Source organism: Lissotriton helveticus, chromosome 7 (genome assembly GCF_964261635.1).
Source record: "Lissotriton helveticus chromosome 7, aLisHel1.1, whole genome shotgun sequence".
NCBI lineage: Eukaryota > Metazoa > Chordata > Amphibia > Caudata > Salamandridae > Lissotriton > Lissotriton helveticus.
Genome location: NC_136068.1, coordinates 986,913,616 through 986,923,100, shown reverse-complemented (window position 1 = coordinate 986,923,100; position 9,485 = coordinate 986,913,616). Strand labels below are relative to the sequence as shown.

Below are 9,485 nucleotides of genomic sequence, written 5' to 3'. Positions count from 1 at the left end.
GGGATGTCTGCGTTTTTCCAAGCACGAGTCCCCACCCTAATTCGGGGCCTGGTAAGTGAAGGATACGCGGTCCGTATATCTAGCTGAAATATAATAGCCCTGTGGTCTGACCACGTGATGGGAATAATGTCCAGCACAGAAATGTCAGGATCATTAGTGAACAGACCATCAAGGGTGTGTCCAGCTTGATGTGTGAAGCCCTTAACTAATTGGTGCAGTCCTAGGTTAGAAAGGTCAGTAATGAGTTGAATAGTATCAGAATTGTCCTGCTCTTCCAAATGAAAGTTAAAATCTCCCCAATATCGTATATTTTTCTGAGCCTATAACGTTATCATTCAGGTCAGAGAAAGTAGAGAGAAAAAAATTACGGGGGCCAGGGGGTCGGTATAGTATTATGCCCTTTAGAGCTTGCTTGGGGTTAATGCTAATAGTGAAGGCAGCTGATTCACAATTGGCGGAATTTATGGGGTCGAGTGTGGTACGATATTTGTCCTTGTAAATAATTGCAAGGCCACCACCTCTTCCCATAGGCCTATCGTGTCTAGCGACGCTATATCCAACCGGGGTAGCGTCGCAAAAGTCCGGATCTGACCCGGCATCTGCCCAGGTCTCAGTGGCAAATAATAGATCCAGTGTGTAAATATCAACCCAGGCGGTCAGAGAACATGACTTGCCCACATAATAGTGATTAGACGCAAAAAAAACTACTTCCGTAGAAAAGACAGTTTATTATAATAGAGTCAAATACATAAGACGTCACAAAACATTCATATAGAATATAAAACAATTTAAATCAAAAGCCAAGGTCTAATGCACAAGAATTACAGTAAAAAAAACATTTTAAATACACAAGAAAAAATAAAACACAATGATCACAAATTCATAAAAACAAGGGCAGAATTATTAATTCAAAAGTTAATTGTAAAATATGTTGTCGACGCGCGTTTCGGCGACCAGCGCCTTCTTCAAGACAAACAGATTTCCAAATTCCTAAATATAAAAACATAATTACTTATATAGCAATACATTCATTTCATTCGAGAGTTGAAAGAAACAATTAATCCTAAGACATTAATTACTCATTTTCATAAATCAAGTTACAATCAGAATTAACCTTACATTTCAACATTTTGCTTAAACTGTTAAATTCTTTAATCACGGAAGTAGGTATAGTTCTGGTTATGAAGCGAACCTAATGCATAGACAAGTAAACCCACATATTGGGAGAGTTATATAAACAAGGGGGGTAAGGATTTCACTGCTCATTCAACTAGATGGATGTAAAACTCGGAATCGGTAATGCAACAAACAGGATATAGTTGGCAGAAAACTCACATGATGAGTTTAAGGAAATGTGTGTTACAGTAATGCAATATATTTATTTTTGCCATCTGAGGTTATTTATATGAACTCAGATTGGACTTCGTGTTTATGCATTATCCTAGACAAGAGTGGACAGGATCAGGATACCAATAGGAGCTAAATACATAGTCTCTGTTTTACATTTATCGTACCCACAACTACAAAGATTTTCCTACCTCACAACTTTATTTGCATCTCAGTTGTCGCTGTCAATGATCGGTAATTGTTATAATTTGATAGAATAATATGTTATAAGATTCCTCTTGTCTCCTTTTCAAGACGGATAACTATTTAAAAAGGAAAAGATGGCAGAAAATACCAACAACAATGTCAAGCATAGTTCGTGTAGAAAGGCAGATTTTTAAGCCTAGCTATAATCAGACGTTTCAATAGTGAAAGGAACATACCCTATATATAAAAGGATAAAACGTCTCGGCTCCACTTTCCAGAACCAGCCTTGGTAAATTGGCTCGGGTTCGATATTTCCGTTTCTGAAAACGTGCAACAAATAAAAAAACAAAAATACGGAAGTAAGAGAGAATTTCTACCTCCAGGTTGAATCATAGACACCTATTTGACAATGGGCCGATCTGCTCATAAAGAGACGATGTCGTTATCTTAATAGTAACCTACCTTTTAGTGTATGCGTGTACTGCTGAAAGGTGGTTTCCTGTCTGTTACTATGTTGCTGTATTGCAGAGATAAACGAAGCAATGCTGCAAAGTTTATAAAACGTAATGTGTCAGATTATTTCAATAGGGAATTAAATCGGAGGAAAAAATAAAACTCGGCCATGTAATGCGATGCAACATACCTCTGACGGTGTATATATATTTCAAAAGGTATTTCCTTTTCAGGCGATATTTTCCATTCAATAATAGTTGCAACTGGTTGGCGAGGATAAACGCACCATGCTAAAAAAATGTAAGGCGAGCGTGTTAGATTAAATAGCGCTGCGGTTTGAACGCGTACAATAGTCAACGCGATTCACCAGTTTAAACATACCTGCTCTGTAGAGAACGGAAGGGCTTGTGGAGGCTAATTCATTCGGCAAGCGAATCAGGGTCACGGTCAACGGCGGGATAAACAGGAAGCAACACCGTGTGAATCCACCCGCCTTTAAATAGGTGTGTCTTAGTCACATGGTAGGTTTAAAGGGCCATGGACATAGGGAAAAGGAGCGCTCATAGACATAAAGAGAGCATCTCAACAGTTTGTTTGTGTAATGCTCTATTCATGAGCAAGAAAAAATAATAAAATTAAAATAAATGGACAATGTTTTTGATTTTACAAGGTATGTCGTTTGATTTAACAATTTTGGGAATAATTATCTCAAAAAAGTTTTTTGGGGAAAAGATATAAGGGATAAATATTAACCGTAGTGCTTTCATTTTAGTAATGGCGTTTTTTCCATATCAAGTGCATGTGACGATTTCAATGTCAACTGTGGTTGAATAAATCATCACAACCAGACATTTTAAGGTCATAATGCCCAATATATAGTGGCTAAGGACTCTTAAGGCTTCCATTTAGACAATAGCGTTTTCCCATGGGATTTCGCTGTTAAGGCCTGAGCGAAAAGTATCCAAGGAAAATATCCAGAATACTTCCCGTTTTTTACGGATTCTGTCTCCGCCTTTAGTATCTGGTACATTGATTCTTTCCAGAATGCGCCAGTTGAAGTCATCCGGGCCATGACCAACCTCTAAGAAGTGCTTCACCATAGGTGCCAGGGTTTTGCTGGTTCGGATGGCTGAGCGATGTTCAGTTAGGCGTACCTGGATAGAGCGTGCAGTCTCTCCCACGTACCCCAGGGAACAGGGGCATTGAAGGAAGTAGATTACATTCGTGGTTTTACAGTTCCACATGTTGGTAGCTGTAGCTGTGTAGCCGTTATGCACGAATAATTCCCCTTGTATGATGTTGGAACATGATTTACAGTTAGAGCACTTAAATGTACCTTTTAAGGCCTGATTAGTATGTATAGATCTCTGAGCTAGGCACTCAGTGGAAGATTGGCCTTGAAATCTGGAACGTACTATATGGTCTTTTATGTTTTTATTTCGCTTATGTGCGAACAAGGGTTTCTCCAGCTTTAGGTTTCCAGTGTTGTTGCTGTTTAAGATGTGCCATGAGGAATTAATTATCTGTTTTACTTTAGAGTCCAAGGTTGAGTGTCTTGTTATGCAGACAAGTTGTTTTAAGTCTTTCTCTGGTTTAGTTTCTAGTAGATGGTCTCTATCATAATAACGGGCCCTTTTATAAGATTCCCTGACAAGCCTGTGGGGATAGCCCCTTTCAAGGAACTTTCATTTCATTTCCACAGCCTGTCTGTCAAAGTCTTTAAGGTTGGTACAATTTCGTCTTACCCGTAGAAACTGGGAGAAGGGGATGCTCTGTCTTTGGCATCGCGGATGGAAACTTTGGAAATGCAAAAGGGTGTTCCTAGCTGTAGGCTTGACGAATAAATCAACTTTTAATTTGTCATCATCAGCAAATATCAAAATATCCAAGAATTCGGTATTACTAGCACTGATATGTGAGGTGAACCTAAGGTTCGAGTCGCCAGCATTCAACCAAGCCAGGAACTCCATAAGGGTCTCCCTCCCATCAGTCCAGACAAAAAAGATGTCATCAATATATCTGGACCAATGGGAGACGGACTCAAAAAAAGGCGCAATCTCGTTGTAGATGAATTTGGCCTCAAATGCGGCCATATAAATATTCGCAACCGAGGGAGCCACAGATGCTCCCATACTCACCCCTTTAATCTGGCGATAGAGGCCTTGTCCAAATTCGAAGATGTTCTCGGTGAGAACGATCTTTAGACAATCTAGTAGAAAGGTTTTTGGGCATGATATCTTGTGGAGATCGATAAACCAATCTACAGTTTGCATAGCTTCAATCAGGGGGATGTTGCTGTACAAAGATTCAACATCGAGAGTAACGAGAAGATCTCGTGCCGAATTAAAAGCGATGTTTTCAACTTTCCTGATCATTGCTCCTGTATCCTTTACATATGAAGGTATGCTAGGGATATGCGGGCATAAATATGAGTCGACAAATTTAGATAGGGGTTCAGTTGGTGTGCCTATAGTTGAAACAATTGGCCTATATGGGGGATTTTCCTGTTTTTTATGCATTTTTGGAAGGCCGTATATGCATGCAGTCTTCCCTGCATTAAAATTGAGATATTCAAATTCTTTTCTAGAAATATCTCCTTGGTGTAATGCTTAAGTAGTTAAATGATTTATGTGTTTATTTATTTTATTTAGAGGATTTGAAGTAATGCCAACATAGAAGGTAGGGTCGTCTAACATTTTTAGCATATTTTCCTCGTAAGCATTGGAATCGATGACAACAATTCCACCGCCTTTATCGCTACTTTTGATTACCAAAGATTTATTGGTTGCCAAAGATTTCAAAGCATCGTGTTCATGTCTGTTAATGTTATATGTGGGCTTAGGAATATACTGGATAGATTGTTCTAGTTTTTTAAGTACCACCAACACGAATGTGGCCACTTCTGGTCCAAGTTGGTCGAGGGTGGGACTGAATGTCGATGGTAAGTGCAGCCGATTTGGTTCAGAAACAGTGTTATCTGGTCATTCGGTTTGGAAATATTTTTTGAGACGAATCTTACGAAAAAAAGAAATAATATCGCTATGTAACTCAAAAATGTTGGCACCACAGTGGGGTACAAATGAGAGACCCTTCGAAAGGAGACTGATGCTAGATTCATTCAGTACATATTTGGACAGATTGAAAATAGGGATCACATTCCCGCTTTCCAATACTGGCGGTTCCTGGTCTCTCGGACAAACTGAGGTTCTTCCGACTGATAATGATGTTGTGGATCCTGTTGGTAGTGGTGCTGGGGTTTGTAACTCCCCCTGTTCTGTGGTTGGAATCGCACTCGGGGCCTGCCGCGATTCGCTCCACGATTGCCTAAAAAACGCTGAGAATAATTACGTTTAGGCTGGGCAGAATTATAATTACCTTCCGGTTCATAGAGGGCATCATCACTTTCACCTCCAGATTCTGAAGTCTCAGAAAAAGTGTTAACTCTTTGTTGCTGGTGTTTGTTAGTATCCAGGTAGTGATTCTGCTGGTAAAAATCTGTTCAGAGATAGGGGTATGTATTTTCTATGGAGTAGAAACGCTTATCTTTATTGAGTTTCTCATTTTTGCGTTTCTCTAAGTAATTGGCAAATGACTCCAATTCTTTATTGGCTTCTTCAAGTTTTTTCAAGGCCTCATCTACGCTGCCTGCTTGTTTAATCTGTTCTTCTAGAGAGTCAATCTCGGTTTTGATATCTACTGCCAATTCTCTAGCAGTTTCAACTATCAAGATCATGAGATCACGCGAACACCGGGTCGCGATCATACTCCACTTCTCTAAGAATGCACGATGATGGACAAAGAGGCCCGGGACATTGCGGACACGAAGGCCCATGGGAATGATACCTGATCGAAGATAGGCTAGCATGAACTCCCCATGAGCTTCCATTCTCCGCAATTTCTTCTTAAGGTCTATTAGTTTTCTTACATCGGTTTGGCCTCTTACATTATCATTGGAAACACTACCAAATGAGCTAGAAGTGCCTACCAATAGGTCAAACTCCGCATCTGTAAAACCAAAGGTTTTAAGCTGAGCCATATTTAACCTGTGCAAAAATAAGGGGGGGGGCCGTATGAGCGGGCAACCACTACGTAAAAGCAATTAAAAGGAGATAAACAAAAAACAAGGGTCAAGGAATACTAATTTAGATACAATGAGCAATGAAATCGATGCTTTTATTAGGGGAGATTCTGTCTGATAATGAGAGAAAAGGACAACCCTGCACAGACAAGCTGTGGGTAAATATTTGCAGAAAACGAGGGTTCCCTGTAATCAAGATCGTAAACCCCTAGGTCAGGGAAAAATCAATGTGTAAATATCAACCCAGGCGGTCAGAGAACATGACTTGCCCACATAATAGTGATTAGACGCAAAAAAAACTACTTCCGTAGAAAAGACAGTTTATTATAATAGAGTAAAATACATAAGACGTCACAAAACATTCATATAGAATATAAAACAATTTAAATCAAAAGCCAAGGTCTAATGCACAAGAATTACAGTAAAAAAAATTTTTTTAAATACACAAGAAAAAATAAAACACAATGATCACAAATTCATAAAAACAAGGGCAGAATTATTAATTCAAAAGTTAATTGTAAAATATGTTGTCGACGCGCGTTTCGGCGACCAGCGCCTTCTTCAAGACAAACAGATTTCCAAATTCCTAAATATAAAAACATAATTACTTATATAGCAATACATTCATTTCATTTGAGAGTTGAAAGAAACAATTAATCCTAAGACATTAATTACTCATTTTCATAAATCAAGTTACAATCAGAATTAACCTTACATTTCAACATTTTGCTAAAACTGTCAAATTCTTTAATCACGGAAGTAGGTATAGTTCTGGTTATGAAGCGAACCTAATGCATAGACAAGTAAACCCACATAATGGGAGAGTTATATAAACAAGGGGGGTAAGGATTTCACTGCTCATTCAACTAGATGGATGTAAAACTCGGAATCGGTAATGCAACAAACAGGATATAGTTGGCAGAAAACTCACAAGATAGATCCAGGTCATGAGCGAGAATGAACTCATTAATCTGAAAACTATGACATGGAAGTGAGCGCGTATTAATGAGCGCAGCTCGACAGCCATGTGGAGGGGCGTTATCTGGGGCATGTGGCGGGACATAATTAGGGTCTAGATGGGCTCGTAAATAAGAATGGGGGAGTTGGTAACTATAACCTGGACATGGGGGGGGGGCGAGTGCCCATCACAGTAGTAAGAGAGGCAGTAGTACAGTCCTGATGTGTCTTACCAGGATTAAGCTCTTTTAGATAGTGAGATGAGTACAGCAATCGGGGACCAGGGGTATTGGCCCTGGGCCGAAGTCGGCCGCGGACGGGCGCAGACGGGCTTGGCTTTGGCGCGGCTTCGGCGCGCGCCCGCTGTGCCAGCCCGCTGCGCCGTCTGGATACTGTACTCATTTATAGGCCGTGAGGAGGGCGGGAGGCCGGCGCGACTAGAGCGCAGCCCCAGCCCACACCCAATATGGCGCCCGCCGCCGCCTAGAATCAACAAAGCGGCAGGCGAGGCGGAAACAAGAGCTTTAGAGCGTGAGGAGGGGGTGTCAGTGTGCCTCTACTAAATTCCCCTCATCTATAATGAATAAAAATTCCCCCAAACGGTTTTCAGCACGAGGTTTAAAAGATGTTAAAAACGAGTATCAAATTGTTAAAAAGCAGCAATGAAGATTCTGACACGAACTAGCTCGCAGCCCTAGCGCTCACACCGGGGAGAGCTCAATGGCAGCGAGCGTCGAGTTCTAGCCAACTAAATACTCTGGGAGGGCGGGAGGCCGGCGCGACTAGAGCGCAGCCCCAGCCCACACCCAATATGGCGCCCGCCGCCGCCTAGAATCAACAAAGCGGCAGGCGAGGCGGAAACAAGAGCTTTAGAGCGTGAGGAGGGGGTGTCAGTGTGCCTCTACTAAATTCCCCTTATCTATAGTGAATAAAAATTCCCCCAAACGGTTTTCAGCACGAGGTTTAAAAGATGTTAAAAACGAGTATCAAATTGTTAAAAAGCAGCAATGAAGATTCTGACACGAACTAGCTCGCAGCCCTAGCGCTCACACCAGGGAGAGCTCAATGGCAGCGAGCGTCGAGTTCTAGCCAACTAAATACTCTGGGAGGGCGGGAGGCCGGTGCGACTAGAGCGCAGCCCCAGCCCACACCCAATATGGCGCCCGCCGCCGCCTAGAATCAACAAAGCGGCAAGCGAGGCGGAAACAAGAGCTTTAGAGCGTGAGGAGGGGGTGTCAGTGTGCCTCTACTAAATTCCCCTTATCTATAGTGAATAAAAATTCCCCCAAACGGTTTTCAGCACGAGGTTTAAAAGATGTTAAAAACGAGTATCAAATTGTTAAAAAGCAGCAATGAAGATTCTGACACGAACTAGCTCGCAGCCCTAGCGCTCACACCAGGGAGAGCTTATGCCTCCGACCCCCCCCCCCCTCTTTCATCGCCTGGTCCAGCCATAACGAATGTCAGCGAGACGGCGTGGGGTGCACTGGGAGGAAGAGGCGGCGCGGACGAGCCTCTCCCGCCTCCCCAGGTGGAGGCCCCTCAGCTGCACCCCCAACGCTCCACTCACCGGACAAGGGTTCGTCCACTCTTGCGGTGCAGCGACGCTCCACTCACCCGACAAGAGTTCGTCCACTCTTGCAGTGCAGCGACGCTCCACTCACCCAGCAGGGTCTCGTCCACTGTGGCGGTGCAACAACGCTTCGCCCGACAGGCTGGAGTCCGTCTGCTCCTGCGACCCAGTGACTGCCGGTAGCTGCAGAACTCCTAAAAATGGCGGTCACATCGGGACATCGATTAAAGAATGGAGAAGACCTAAGCAACACGCCATGGTTCCGCGGGGGAAAAATTATATATTATCTATGGAGACTGCCCCTGAGAACGTGACGAATTTGTGTGATATGAATGCACGCGTGTATGCCCGGATGTGTATAACTCGACTGGATACACGTTGCACACGTTTGACTTGATAAGAAAGATGTTTTATGTATGACTTGAGTGATGATCGAACTGCCGATGGAATGGGGAAAAAGGGGTCTGAACATGATGCCTATACACGACGAACAAACAAAGATATAACACTCCCTTACTTAGACACGGCTGTCTCTCTCTCTCTGAACCCAGCGACTGGAAGGGGGGCCTGAAGCAGAAACTTGGCGGGTTATTGCAGTATGACAAAAATATGACTCCAACCGGCACCCCAGATAATGCAACCAAGAATGAGGTGCACCTAAGAGTAGATTCATACGGTAACTAAATAGGGGAAGGTTCAGGAATATTCCGGGGTGAGGTTTACCCAAGTACCCTCCTCCTGGAAGACTAGGAATATTGTCGATGTTTAAGATTTACCACCTCCTTCTTGCACCCTCATAGACGTGAAACTCAAAGCTGCCCATTGCTCTCCCGACTGACACCCTCCGTTGCCTCAGCCTGGATACCCATTCGCTAAAAACGATTCGAAGAT

General features: G+C 42.6%; 1 long non-coding RNA gene across 1 annotated transcript; it reads right to left on the bottom strand.

Moving 5' to 3' along the window:
- Positions 1–663: 663 nt before the first annotated feature.
- LOC144767173 (uncharacterized) lies at positions 664–2,480 on the bottom strand. The gene is made up of 4 exons (XR_013598089.1): positions 2,368–2,480; positions 2,177–2,276; positions 1,996–2,078; positions 664–990 (listed from the first exon to the last, which is right to left on the bottom strand). It is a non-coding gene; the product is annotated as an uncharacterized LOC144767173 (long non-coding RNA).
- Positions 2,481–9,485: the final 7,005 nt, after the last annotated feature.